The sequence below is a fragment of the Microtus pennsylvanicus genome, chromosome 1, assembly GCF_037038515.1.
Source record: "Microtus pennsylvanicus isolate mMicPen1 chromosome 1, mMicPen1.hap1, whole genome shotgun sequence".
NCBI classification, from domain to species: Eukaryota; Metazoa; Chordata; class Mammalia; order Rodentia; family Cricetidae; genus Microtus; species Microtus pennsylvanicus.
Window position 1 is genome coordinate 132,503,289 of NC_134579.1, and position 13,845 is coordinate 132,517,133.

The window sequence follows — 13,845 nt, forward strand, 5'->3', positions numbered from 1 at the left end:
TTGTTGTCATGGGAAATATATATTAACTGATTAATATTAATGTGGTGGCTGATTAATATTAATATCAGAGGCGATCCATACTTCACAAGCACCGATGTTGATGAGCGCGACCGAGCCCAGACAGCTGTCGAGCTGATGGTTCTCAAGGGAGAGCAGAGAAGCCACGAATGACCCTTTCCTCCACTGTCATTCCTTACGGACACCCTGTCATTAGCCGCGTCTGTCAGGGCCAGCGAGGAAGTGTGTTTGGACTCTGATTGTGGCAATTAAAATCCTCGCCGTTCAAGACAGCGCGTTTTATCACTTAAATAGCATTTTACATTCTCCTAACATATTTCCCTGGCAACATTGTTAAATTCGGTGATAAAAGGTTATTTTTTGCTTTTGAAGTTGAAATACGTTACCATTATCCCTTATCTGCCTGAAATTAGGAAGGTTTTCCCGAACTTGATGTTTGGAAGGTTTCATTATCAAAATTTGCCAGACTTTGTAAAGCAAACAGTCTTTCTCCTTTTTCCACCTGTTTTAATCAAAGATGGACGGAAGCATTGTTCTGACACTGGTGGTTGTTTGCAGACGGGAAAGAACAGCAGTGTCCTTCCCAGGAGCCAGTTCTATCCTGAGAGCTTACACAGGTCAGTGGTGAACCCACACTCTCCTCTCATAGGCACCACTGCTGCCAAAGTCCCATGTGCTGACCCTGAGTGTCCTGGAGGGTGAAAAGGAGATAGGGGGCGGTTCTTCTTGTATTTAATTCTATGGTGACATCACAGTCAGAGGCAGTACCTTCAGCCAGTAGAAGGAAGCCAAAGCCCGCCTGTGACTGTATGACAACTATACATGCTGCCCTGGCTGTCTGGCCTTCTGCTACCCGCCCTTGCTGGAACTCCATCTTAAATATTTTTCTTAAAACTTTGAACACCACTCACCACCATCCATCTCTATCCCTCACCACTGCCATCAACATACCATCCACATACTAACACACGCACACACACACACGCTCCATGGATCTCCATGCAGCATCCTCACCATTGCCCACTTGCCATCAATATACCATCCACATACTAACACACACACACACACACACACACGCTCCATGGACCCCATGCACCACCCTCCCATCACCCACCTGCCATTAACATGCCGTCATGGGCTTCTCCCCATCATCCATGCTTCCCTGAGTCTGACATGGGTGATCTGAGCTCTGATCCAGGGCCAGCACCTTATAGTTTGCAGCAGGAACAAAAGCGGAAAGATTGCCTTCAGTTCACAGTTGCAGGAGAGTGGAGAAGGCAAAGCACATCACAGCAACCCTGTCCGTGGCAGCAGGCGTGTGAGGCAGTGACTGTTCACATCATGAGAGACCAGGAAACAGAGAAAGCAGGTCAGAACTGGGGCGGGTGTAGCATCCAAAACTTGCATCCACCAGCCATGACCTCCTCCCTAAATCCTGAAAAATATAGCATTACCTACTAAGGAACAAGTACCACAAACACGAGCCTGGAAGAGACATTTCAGATTCACAGCACAGCACACTCTCTCCCCAGTGCCAACGCCCCCGGTCATCCTGGACTGTGGCCTCTTATGGGCAACCTGCCCTTGCTTTGCTATTCCAGGTCATGGTAGTCTCCTGAGGATGAATCCCAGCAATCTGCTGTGCATGCATGAGTCAGTTTTGGCCTGCAACTGGACCCCAATTTTCCCTCCTACTTTCCTTCTATTTTGGTGCCAGGATGAGGATTAGTTAGTTCTGCCCACGAGGAGGTACACGCTCTCCCAGACTTCTGGCCAGAGGCGGCTGGGTTCTATGCAGATCTGTCACGAAGTGAGCCTTGAAGTTGACCTCGGTTCCTCTGAGCTCTCTCTCTCTCTCAGCAGGGCAAGGGCCTGCTTTCCAAAGAGCGCTCTCTGCCCATCATTTGAGACAGAAGCCAGCCCAGGGCCACTCTGTCTCCAGCCTGTCTTTCTTCCAGGGAGCTCAGCCCTGCAGAGCCATCTAGCCTGACCCATCTCTGCATCTCTCACTCAGGGATACAGGAGGGCATATGGCTGAAAGCTCGGGATGCCGTCATCAGGACCATCCATCACCATAAGCTACTTCTCTCACTCAGGGGATTTCTGGCTTCTCTGAATCCTTCTCTAAAATCCTTTCTCCCTGAAGACTCAGGCATCAGAAGCCCTCTGGTGGCCCAGCGAACTCGCGGCTACCTGATACCAACTGTGTCCTGTGCTCACCCTGCACCCCGTGTGTATATTGCTACCCAGCAGCTCCCACTCCCACCCTTGGTACCCCAATCTGCTCCCAAACAAACAGTAAACATGCTAGTCACAGACGGAAAGCATCCTTGGCATGATTTATTGCCGTCGTTCCAATATTTTGTTTGGAGCAGTAAACGTATGGATATAAATCAAGTCATTAGAAGGAATGACATTTAATCCTGCAGAAGGTACCTCGATGGCCAGAGCAGCTCAAAAGTCATTAATTCTTGAGAGGATGGCCTGCCCACCCGCCCACTCCTCAACCCTCATCACACACAGGCGTGGGAGGCCAAAGACACAGACTGCTTTTGTTTCTTTGAGTGGCATGCGTCACGACCCAAAAAGGACCCCAATATCTGTTTGGTGAACCCTCCTCTGGGGGGTGTCTTCCTTTCTTCAGAAACACGCACAGCCAGGAGTGACCACCTTCAGCCTCAGGACAGCTGTGATGGTTGGATTTCAAAGGAGGCAGAGAACAGCTCAGAATATCTTTGTCTTTTCATGGTGACCCCAGCCACCCGCTGGGTGCACATTACGTGAGGGCCAAGTTCTGTCTGCAGAGGCAAAACAGGTGTCGACGTCCAGCCTCAGCGCACTCAAGGCATAGAAAGGCTGAGCCTTGGGAAGAATACTCCATTGCCCCTCCACCCCAACCCAGCTAAATACTGGGATCAAAGTCTCTGCCCACCTTGTCTCTCCCAGATGCAACTGGGGGTACAGCTGGGAGCGTCTTCCTTGAGGGAGTTCCTGAGAAGACTGCCAGATTCTAAGTGTGAGCTTTCTGGGTGACAGTCTGATATGCGTGTGCTGGGTCAGTGCTAACAAGGGTGGTGTCACATGTGGCAATGGTGTTGTCATGGGACTGGACTGTGTGGTTTCTCTGCTGCCTCCAAAGCTGAGGTGGGAGGTGGGCATGGTGGCTCACGTCTGTCATCCCAGCACTCAGGAGGCTGATCCGTAAGTTTGAAGCTAGCCTGGACTACAGCGTGAGAGTCTGCCTGCCCCTTCCCAAAGCAGATAGATAGATGGATGGATGGATGGACAGATTAGATAGATAGATAGATAGATAGATAGATAGATAGATAGATAGATAGATAGATAGATAGATAGATAGATAGATAGACAGACGGGTGGATGGATGGATGGATGGATGGATGGATGAATGAAATCAAGCCAGGGTGTACAGCCATACACTGGCTAATGGGCACTATTTGCACCTAGTTTCTACTGTTTATAATAGAGTCTGCCTTCAGGTTTGGGATAACCCAACATCAGTCTTCAGGCCTACAGGTTCCTTCGTCCCTGACAGAATTCGCTCTGTGGAGGATCGGACTGTTTGTCGGAGGCTCCCCTCCGCCTACTCATGCTTGCCCCAACTCCATTAGTCAACGAAATCACCCCTCCCCAAGTCCTCTCCTGAGTTCCTGACCTGTCATTTCCCATCCACACTATGGCGTCGATCCTAATCCATTTCCCCATCTCCTTCCCTCACTCACTTCTGGCTGTTTCTGAGGTGCCCCAGGAATGACCTTTGAGAAAGTAACCCTTAGAAACTCATCCCTCGCTTTCTCAGCCTTGTAGTCTGGGTCCTAGGAACCATCAGCTGTCTTGGCCCAGGTCTGACAGTGCACAGGGCCTGTGGGGCTAAACGTGAGTGTATTGTGTGTAGAACACTCAGCCCTGTGGGGAAGGTGGCTGTTCCCTGCCTGGGATGGTCTGGGGCTAGTATGCTTGGTCCTCTTCTTCTCACAGGCCAGACGAGGTCTCCTAGGGAGAGGACTCCAGGGAACTTTGTACCGTGAGCTGGGCTGGGCAGAGCAAAAGACTGGCTCTCACAAAACCAGACACACAGGGAAGTTGGCATCTCCACAGGCAGCCACTGGCAGGTCCATTGTTCATATCTGTATTCTGGGATCTTATGGCTTTTCTACACATTCAGCCCAGAGGCCTCCAGGGTGACTCATGTCCCGTCCTTGGCTGCACCTGACTCCAAAAAGGTCTTTCCCTTACAAAAGTGAACTGTAACTATTATCAGAGAACAGGTATGCTGGCCTCTCCCTGCCTCCCTCTTCCTCCTGGAGTGAGTGGGCCAGGCAGTTCTCAGCCTCGCCTCTGAAACCCAGTCTGTCGCTGGGCACACAGAATGACCCCTGGGAGACAGAGGCTCCAGTGTTCAAACGCTGGATGGATGAGAGGACCCTGTTAGTGTAGTCAGGACTGGGAGACGAGGGGATGCCTCTGGGTGCAACCAGTGGTCAGCGTTGGCCACCAGTGCACAGCCACCAAGGATCAGAGCACCCACCCCTAAGCCCCTGGGTAGGCCTTAGGCCATTCTGCGAGTGGCGTTGAGTGGGGTGCCTCCCTCAGGACAAAGGTGGCATGTAAGGGAAGAGGCCCACTTTAGAGAAGCATCCAATAAGATGGATTTGCTCTGTGGCTCTACAGGGTATCACAGCCAGCGGCAGTGACAAGTCTGACAGCCACAGGCCAGCTCAGTAATTGACACTGCTGCCCAGGCGGACAAGGCGTCCGAGGCCAGGCGGAGCTGGAGCGATCATTATCTTTAGGTCAGGCCACTACAGTAATGAGCCTTCCCTACTGACAGCCTCTGCAGGCCAGTAAGGGAGACAGTGAACACATCCGTCCTTGGAGTGGCCAGCACAGGGCTGCCTCTCCGTGGAGCCCCCTCCAGCTCCAGTTCCTAGGCGATTCCCTTGTTTTTATTCCCTGGAACTCTAGAGTTCACTATTATTTAAACCGAATTTACCCCCTTCTTTCTGAGGTGATAGGAAGGCGTCACCCACGAGGTATGCTTGTCCTATAAGCAGCCACATTCACCCTCTTTTGTTTATTTTAAGTTTGGGTTCTTTTACACAAAGTCTCATGTAGCCTAAGCTGGCCTGGGACTCACTATGTAGTTGAGATTGTTCTGTTGCCCTGTAGGTAGAGTTTTCCTGTCCTGGCAGCCTCTCTCAGATAATTACTCAGCGGCTTAATATTAATTACAAATGCCCAGCCAATAGCTCAGGCTTATCACTAACTAGCTGTTACATTTTAAGTTATTTTAACCCATATTCCTTATTTACGCTTCACCAGGTGGCAGTACCTTTATGAACATGGCACGTTCATCTCCTGCTCCCTCGCCTCTGCCTGGTGACTCTTGACTCGGCCCTCCCTCACCCCTTCATTCTCAGTTTGGTTTTCCCCCCCTGACTTCCTGCCAGCCTTTTATTAACCACTGAGAGTAATATATATTCATAGTGTAGAAAGGGACTGTTCCACAGCATTGCCCCTGTCCCATTTCTCAAGTGCTAGGATGATAGGCATGTGAACCCAGCTCCATCCATCCCATTTGATCCACTGGGCACAGCCCCGCGCAGCTGTGAATCCCAGGCCCAGTGCCTCCATCCTGTTTCCTGGCCCTCCTGTCACTCTGGCACACACACACACACACACACACACACACACACACACACATGCACACACAGCACCAGTGAGAAATGGGCTCCTGGATGTGTATGTCTATCCAGCCTCAGCTCATCCCCTCTTTCTCCTCCTGCCCTTACACTTGGGGAGCCCCTAAGCACCCCAAACTCTACTTTGACTTGTTTCCGAATTTCAACAAAAACACACCAGAGTCCCATTTAACACCCAAGCCAGAAACGGGAAGCTGCCTCTCTCCACTCCCAGCCAGCCCCCAGGTCCTGCTGGTACCCATGTGATTTGGAGCTGCCTTTCTATGAGTCCAGGAGGGTCTTGCTCAAAGTTCACAGCAGCTGTGTGAAATCCGCTGAGGTGGGAATATTTACACCTTGGTAGTTAGCTCAGAAGGTCAGACTCCTCCCTACCCAGCTGCTCAGGGAGGAAGCTGTGGAACGCTTACCCCCTCTCCACTAAACTGAAGTATTAGGTCTTGTCCTTTTCCAGTTCCGTTTACTAGCATCTAGGCCAGGCCTCGGGGGCCTCTCGCTGGTCAGGGCAACTTTGCCCGATGGATTTTGCCATTCTATCTTCACCTCCTCACCACACAGTGGTGCTTGAGTTCACAAGCCTAGAGCTGAGGTCTTGCACCCTCCGGGGTAAAGTCTGGTGCCTTTAAGATCATAAAGCCCCTTGCTGGCTGGACCCTTCCAGTCTTTTCAGTCTCTGCCTCTCTGCCTTCACCCTGTGAGCCTGGCCCCCTACACCCTGTGAGCCTGGCTCCCTTCACCCTGTGAGCCTGTTTCTCTTCACCCCTCAGCCTGTCTCCCTTCATGCCCTGGGCCTGGCTTCCTTCACCCTGTGAGCCTGATTTCCTTCAGGTGCCAACGGCTGTCACCTTATTTCTTGACTGACTGGCCCTACCTGCTACAGCCCCCAATCCTACAAGCACATGGAGAGTCACTTAAAAGTCCTGCCTTTCCTCCTAACTGGACTGAGAACTCCATGAGTTTGGGACTAAACTGTCCCTTTCCTGGCTGAGACACTGTCCCCAATGGCAGCACACAGCCTGGCCTGTCTAGGTACTCGCCCCCTGTTGAGTGGGTTGGGGGCGAGCACATGGTGGAGAATAGCACAGCATTCTGATGTCGTGCACAGCAGGCCAGCTGCCTGAGGTGCTGCCAGTGCAAGAAGTAGAAATAGGAGCTCCGGGGGCCACAGGGTGTCGCCCGTGGGCGTCATGAAGTTTGTTCCTGCTGCTTTCTACACCGCTCACTAGCTCCCACCTGTCCTTCCAGGTTCACATTTAAGAGCCCCTGAAGGAACATCAGGCACATCTTTTGCTAAGTCCTATATGGAGTCCCCGAGACTAGCAGGGATGCCAACTCAAGTGCCCCCTACCCTGCGCATGCCACATCACATGGCAGAAAGCTCACTGGGTGGAGAATATGTGTACGCCGTGACAACTCTCTTTGCCATGTGTGCTGTATTGGATTATAAGACATGTCAATCAAATCCCAGCAGTACACACGCTCAAGTACAGTGATCATGTGTGTGACGCCTCACCTACCCCAGACACAGTGGGAATCTCCCAGACCATACACAGCTTCAGCTGGAGTTCCTCTACAGCTCTCTCCCTGCAGATGGGTAGGGCATCTGGAGGACTGACATGTTTAGGGCTTCCTTCCCCCACCAAGTGACGGGCAGGTGGCTGGTGGTGGGTCCGGCGGGGCAGCTGCTGGCTTCGCAGGCTAGCCAAGCGGCTCGCTGGTTGACTGACAGATAGCTTTTACAGGCCGGTCTTTGACAGTTTCCAGGGAATTCACAACTCAGGCTGAGCTGACAGGGAACTACCCAGTTGAATCGAGAATCCTAATCACAGAGGCAGAGAGCGGAATTATTAAACAAAACAAGAAGCAGCTAGATCCACCGGGCCAGTGCCCACCATTCAGAGATGGGGAGATTCCTACTTCCTTCCTCTCCTGGTCCTTTCCAGAGCCCCTGCACCGCTGCAGCAGTTGTGCCTGGGAACACGGCTGCTGGGAAAGGGACCAGGACATCCCAGCACCGGGAGCTGGCAGCTCCAAATGTCCCATGGCACCTGCGCCTTTGTGGACTTGCACCGTGAGTGCTTTTAGCTCATTGTATAGATGAGATCACAGAAATGGTGAGGCCTGAGTTCAATGAGTTCAAGGTCGCACAGCACTGTCTGTCTGTCTGTCTCCCACCCACCTTATAGTCCCTCGCCCTCATTCTCCCTTTTTGATATACTGATCCCTCATCAAATGATGTGACTCATACTCAGACACCCAGGCCTGATGTCACATACCTGTTATCCCACCACTCAGGAGGCTGAAGCGGGAAGATCATGAGTTTAGGGCCAGCCTGGGCTACATGGTGAGATCCTGACTCCGACAACTAAGAACAAACTCTCCAGACAACTTTTCTAAGCCATGTCCTGGAATGATTCCAAGATCACGGTACCCTCTGCCGCGGATTCATGGATTCCCCAAATTTTGTTCGCCAACTTAATCGACTCAACAGAGTCACACGATGATGATACTTGGGAGGGAATTAGAGTTGGTGAGGTCTCATGGCTAGCTCCATCCCTAGATAGGATTGGGGCCTTAGTGAAAACAGAAGGAATGAATTAGACAGCTCATGGGTAGAACACTTGAATGGAAACCACCAGCAAGAGACCGTGGGCGTGGCTCAGTAGCAGAGTGCCCGGTGGTGTGGGACAAGCCCCAGGGTTCAGTCCCTAGAACTGCAAAACGAAGAGGAGGAGTTAAGAAGAGGGGAAAGCAACCTGAGCTTGCAAGCTTGTGCCCTCCCGCATGAGCTGCCCTCTGCCATGCTCTCGGGCTGGCGGCCATTAGGACCGTGGGCCAACTGAACTGTGTTTTATCTGTTACCGAGTCTGGTAATTCAGAAAATGAACCAATGCAAACCCTCATCTGACTGAATTCACTTAGAGTCAGGACACCTGGACGACATCAACCCAGAGAAGCCAAGGCTCCGGGTTGGAGGACAGAGGCCACCGCATAGATGTTGCTGCTGTGCCACCTGGGAATGACGGACTGGTCCGAATCCCACCTCCCACAAGGTGTCCGTGCCAACCACAGAGCCAGGGTCCAAGGACAGCTGACATCTGTATCGGGAACAGCGCCACTGGCCGGAACACCCCCACAAACACACACACACACACGTGCACGCACACACACAAACACACGTGCACGCACACACACACACACACACGTGCACGCACACACACATACACACACGTGCACACACACACACACACACGTGCACACACACACACACACGTGCACACACACACACACACGTGCACACACACACACACACACACACACGTGCACGCACAACACACAAACACACACACACACACACACACACGCACGCACGCACGCACGCACACACACACACACACACACACACACACACGCCTTGTGCAGCCATGTGGGCATGCCCCGCGCCCAGTTCAGGCAATCAGGCAATGCCCTGTAATCTAGCAATTTAGTAAATTGAATTTTCCTGTGAACACACGTGAGGATTTAAAGCCTTTCTGTGAGGTTTCTTTCATCCAAATTTGGTGCCTAAAGCCCAGGCTGCTCTCTAATTGCCGAGCACTTGGGTCTTTCATTTTGCATCTAATCTGCATACATTAACGGTCTCCCCATGCAGAGGTGCTTGTTCACCGGGAGTCAGGCAGAGGTCCCTGGGAGCAGCTCAACCCTCAGCCCTGGGCCTGCAGAGGCCTCAAGGTCGGAGTGACCTGGGCCCTTGGGAAGAGAGCCACAGAAAGAGTGTCCACAGCAGCAGGACCCCAGCCTGATGTGCCACAGATGCTGCGGATACAGCCAGCCAGGGGTGTCTGTGTCAAGGGGAGGCAGGGCTTCGTCGCCATCCAGCCGTGAGTGGCAGCAGATCCTTCTGCTTGGGCTGCCCCATCCACCTGACCACCCAGCTGGCACCTGTCAGTCTGACGTGTGGGTGCTCCCAGGCCACGGAACTGCGCTAGAGAAACACTTGGGAAGAGTTGGTGACTCTGGCCAGAACCCCAGCCGCCGTCTCTGCAAGAAGAGGCCCAGCTCCCATCCCATATCTGGTACCAACACAGTCTGTGAGCATCAGCTTTACCACACGCATTTATTGAGCCCCTATACAAGGCATTGCTCCAGTCTAACAAAGGCAAACAAGACAAAGCCCCTCCCCTATGGACATCAAATTCCAACACAGTTCTTCAAAAACCCAAAGATCACCACCCACCCCACCCTGCTCCACCTCTGCAGCCAAGATCTAGTCTGCTCCCGCCCTGCCCTTAGGACACTCTACAGACCCATAAAACATTTCTCCTGATTCAGATTGAATTGCATGTTCTCCCCCTGATGCTAACGTCTTCACCCCCAGTACCCATAACTGTGACCACACAGGCTCTCTGCATACATACCAAGTGAAGGCAATTTGGGGGGGGGAAGACAGCCATGGAAAGAAAGTAGTCTGAAACTGAACTTACATTGCCCAAAGCCAAGGAACACCCCAGAAGTGTCAGAGGCTGGCAGAGACAGAAGGCTCCTCTCCACAGGCTTTGTGGGGTGGGGAGGCCCTGGCAACAACCTTATTTCCTTAATTTATTTTATGGATATTGAATGGTTTGCTTGCGTGTATGTATGTGTACTACATGAGTGCCCAGTGACCTCAGAGATCAAAGGGCATCAGATCCCATAGAACTGAAGTCACAGAACTGCCATATGTATGCTGGGACCTCTGCAAGAACAGCAAGTGCTCTTCACCACTGAGCCAGCTCTCCAGCCCCCAACCCCTTCTTTCCCCGACTTTCATCCTTCCAAAGGGACGGAATTGCTTTTGTTATTCTCCTCAGCCCCATGTGTAGATACTTAACTGCAGTGGCCACAGAGGAAAGGAAGCCAGCTTATCCAGCTCAAGGGACACCAGCCAGGGACAGCAGCCTGCATCTTCCTGTTGCTGTGAATACATACACTAGGTGCAGTTAGCATAGAGAAGGTTAGATGGTAAGAATACCAAGGACCTGCCTAGCAGTGTGGGCGGGCCTTACCCAGTCAGTTAAAGTCCTTGAAAAGAAAGATTCACCTTCTCAAAGAAGGAATTCTGCCTTCAAATAGCCCTTTGACTTGACCTGCTCTGCCTGTCAGATTGTCTGTGTAAGCTGTCATCCATGATGAACTCCTTAAAACCGCTTTCTCCTTTCCCCTCACCTGTTTCTCTTCTCCCCATCCTCTCTCACGCGCGCTCTCTCTGCCCTCTCTTTCCTTCCTCCTTCCCTTTCTTGTTCCTTCTTTTCCATGTATGTACATCTTGCTGGGTGTGTTTTTTTCCTCAGACTCCCAGAGAGCAACCTCTCACTCAGGATACTGCTCGCTCAGCACTGGTCACGTACAGGGCTGCCCTGTGTCACTGGGTCCTGTCCAGAGCCTCTGTCGGGTGTGACCTTCTCATCAAGAAGTGGAAGCCGTGGTGCAGACTCTGAAACCTGAGTTGCCCAGGACACAGGTGGCTTTGCTAGTCCTGGGGGAATGTGGGGAGTGGTGAGTTTAAGCTCAGTGTGTGTAGCGAGGCTCCCAGGACCCAGACAGAACCAAGGGGAGTCGCCTGGGAAGCCCCAGAACAGCTATGAGGCGTCTTCAGCTAGAAGTTTCAGGAGGTGGAAAAGGGAATTCCAGAAGATCAAAGAATCAGTGGTGGACTTGAATGTGGAACACACCCTCTGCCTCTCCTGGCCCTAGACTTCTCCCGCCCCCACCCTTCTAGTTCTGACTCCTTCGCAGTGGCTCTTCCTCTGTGGACCCCCGAGTCCAGAGTGGCAGGACTATCTTGTCACTGCCCCCCAGGACCGTGACCTGGGTAGTCCACACGGCTGTCACCTCAAGTGTGCCATCCCTGGGAACATGAGGCATTTTCAGCCTTTCTAGGTACTCTGTTCCTTTCCCACCCTGTTAGTGGCGGTGTCAACACAATCTCAACACAGGGCTAGGCCCAGTAGCCTCCCCCAGTTTTTGCTGACCATTAGGGATTGGGCTTTCAGTATGGACCCCAACTGATCTCCTTATATCTCTGCAGAGGGCTACACATAAGATCCTTTTACCCGGAAACCCCACATGCTAGTGAAGCCACTTTCCGACCTGGTCACAGACTCAGACTGTCCCTCCTGATTGTTAGCTGCGCATGCCAAATATGCCGGCACACGCCTTTAATCCCAGAATTTGGGAGGCCAAGACAGAAAGATTGCAGGTTTGAGGTCAGCCCGGGTTGTCTAGTGAGACTGTCTCAAAAATAAAATAGAGGATGGAAAAGAGGAAAAGGTGGAGGAAAGAAGAGAAAAGAAACCTGACTTTGTGGGGCTGGGGTGTGCCTCAGTGGTAGAGCCCCTGCCTAGAATCCCCCAGTGAGGGGCTGGGGTGTGGCTCAGTGGTAGAGCCCCTGCCTAGAATCCCCCAGTGAGGGGCTGGGGTGTGGCTCAGTGGTGGAGCCCTGCCTAGAATTCCCAGTGAGGGGTTTATTAGTAGAACACTTATACATGAAGTCCTGAGTTCCATCCAGAGAGAAAGAGAGAACAGAAGAAAAAAGATAAATGATGAATAAGGCTTTGCTTCCCCTTTGCAAGTAACCAGAAAGGTTCTCAGCCAAAATACTGAGGAGAAAAAATTTCAGGCAATGAAGAGTTGGGAGCACGGAGCGCATTTGGCAGTCCCCATAACTCACGCCTTGTTTTTTCTCACTGATGCTCACTCTTCTCACGTTGTGTGTGTTTCTTTGAATGTCATCTGTCCAGAAGGAGGAAGAAACAGTTTGTTTCCTGCTGTGCAGAGGGTTGTAGTGCCCTTGCAGATTTTAACATTGTGCCAAGAGTAGCAAGTAGGCGACCCAGACACCAAGAGCAGAGAGAGGGGTGGGTGACATCCACGTCATTGGAAGAAAGCGGGTGCTGGGGATCATAGCTGATGTTCCCAGCAGGCTCACTTCATTGCTTCTCTGGGAGTGAAATCTAGGACAGGCACCCTACCACTGAGCCACACTCCAGCCCCTCACTGGGGGATTCTGGGCAGGGGCTCTACCCACTGAGCCACACCCCAGCCCCTCACTGGGGGATTCTAGGCAGGGGCTCTACCACTGAGTCACAACCCCAGCCCCTCACTGGGGGATTCTAGGCAGGGGCTCTACCACTGAGCCACACTCCCAACCCCTCACTGGGGGATTCTAGGCAAGGGCTCTACTGCTGAGCCACATCCCCAGCCACTGGTTTTTCTAAGCCGATTCAGGCTGAGCTTGGGCTTGTTCATTGCTCAGGCCAACCTTGGACTAGCGCTCCTACTTCCTCAGCCTCTTGAGGGCTAGGATTACCACGTCTCACTGTGCCCTGCTAAGTTCTGTTTTTGTCTAGATGCTGTTTATTTAGAGCCTAGGAGGCGGGGACTGGAGGTGGCTATATTGAAACCGTAGCCTCTCTCTTCTTCAGAGTCCCATGCTACTGATACCAGTCCTGAGGACAGTCAGAAGTGATGGTTAACTGACCTTTCTTGGGTACTCCGTAGAGTTGTCAGTGGTTCTGAAGTACAGTGTTTGGGGCATGCACTTCATGCTCCAGTCTTACATTACAGTTCTGTTTATTCAGAAGTAGCTGTGTGAGAATCAAATCAGTCACCTAACGAGCTGCCCTGAATTTCAGGGTTGGGATTGGGCAGCCTCAGGCCCACTCACAGCCCCATGTGAGCTCCTTCCTTTTATCTGTTATTAACCCCAAGGTAAAATTTCTTTTCCTAGGGGGCCCATTTCAGCCAACTTGACTTGGTGGGCAAATGTGTTTGGGGTTGTGTCCTGGTGATTGGGAGGCACCATGCATAAGACAGGGTCTTCCTGTCCCCTCTGCACAGGTGAAAAGGGACAGGGCCCCCAGCCCTAGCGGCCACAGCCTGGCTTTGCTGAGTGATGGGAAAGCCTCAGCAAGCGGCTCATCAGCCCCACTCCTGGCCAGGTTTAGCATGACTCATTGGCTCCAGAAAAGGAATATAAATAAGTACCGTCACACCTTGACACGTTGACAGGAGTGACAACCGGAGTAAATCCCCGTATCCGAGACTCCGAGGGGGAGAGGTGATTTAGCAG

At 52.1% G+C, this 13,845-nt stretch overlaps 1 protein-coding gene across 6 annotated transcripts in view; it reads left to right on the plus strand.

Annotated features, from left to right (window-relative positions):
* The window catches only part of Chst8 (carbohydrate sulfotransferase 8), a 135,956-nt gene that overhangs the window by 116,870 nt on the left and 5,241 nt on the right, over positions 1–13,845 (plus strand). The gene's annotated exons all lie outside the window — the stretch shown is intronic.